This window comes from Pygoscelis adeliae, unplaced genomic scaffold (assembly GCF_000699105.1).
Source record: "Pygoscelis adeliae isolate BGI_AS28 unplaced genomic scaffold, ASM69910v1 Scaffold71, whole genome shotgun sequence".
NCBI lineage: Eukaryota > Metazoa > Chordata > Aves > Sphenisciformes > Spheniscidae > Pygoscelis > Pygoscelis adeliae.
Genome location: NW_008824356.1, coordinates 2,222,668 through 2,223,734, shown reverse-complemented (window position 1 = coordinate 2,223,734; position 1,067 = coordinate 2,222,668).

Genomic DNA, 1,067 nt, shown 5'->3' with positions numbered 1-1,067 from the left:
CCTCTTGGACCAATTCCCTCCGGTGCAGTTTTCAGCTTCACAGTTCATGAGTTTTATTTTCAATCAATAAATAAACCTATTATCAAGTTTTGTATTCTCATCATATATTGTCATTTCTCATAAACCATTTCACTCTGTGGGTCAGCTTCACTGAGCACATGCCACTCACCTTTATTTCTCAGCAGAGGGCTGTCAGATGTACAGAAGGGATGTGTATGAAGATCTAATCAGATTTCAGTTCTAACTAATAATTATGAATAAGTCTGTGTAACAATTCATCATTATTATTATTATTATTATTATTATTATTATTATTATTAAACTGTGTTGAGATAGTGATCAGCATTTTGGTACTCTTTGAGCCCTAGTCTGTGACATCTTCTTATAGTATGGAGCAGAGGATTGCCTTGCAGGCCCCCAGACCCACCCATATCATCGAAGATGTTATTTCTGACATATAACATCACAGCATTTATCAGCCATTTTAGACAACTAAAGAAAAGCTTCTTGCATGCCTCTTACAAGGTTGTCAAGTTTCTGCTGTAGCAAATTATAAAGGGAATAATTTTAAGAGCCAGTGATCCACCATGATGAACCCCTCCTAATTGCTCATGCAGATTTCTTTAAGCGGTATTAGTTTGGGCATGGTGTGAAAAGGCAGGCCGTCTTCGTGATGATCAGGTCCTTGGACAGTTACTGATTTGCGCCTTGAATTTTATCTGTCAGCTCAGACAGAGTATTAAATGCTGGTGTCATATGCAGTTATCAAATGATAGTATTACAAGGTCAACAGACAAATAATATTCCAAAATGAAGCCTCCGAATTGCCTACTTCGCTAACCTCTGACAGTGTGTAATCTTGTACACAAATGAAAAAATGAGTCTATCAGTGACTGAAAAGGGTAGAAGCAAGCACAGGGTCAAGGAAGTTGGAAGTAAACATTCTCAGTTAAGCAGACTTTCATAAGCACAGAAAAATCCAGCAGTACTTTTAACTTATACCACCTCAACTATTTATAGAATCATAGAATCATAGAATAGTTTGGGTTGGAAGGGACCTCTAAAGA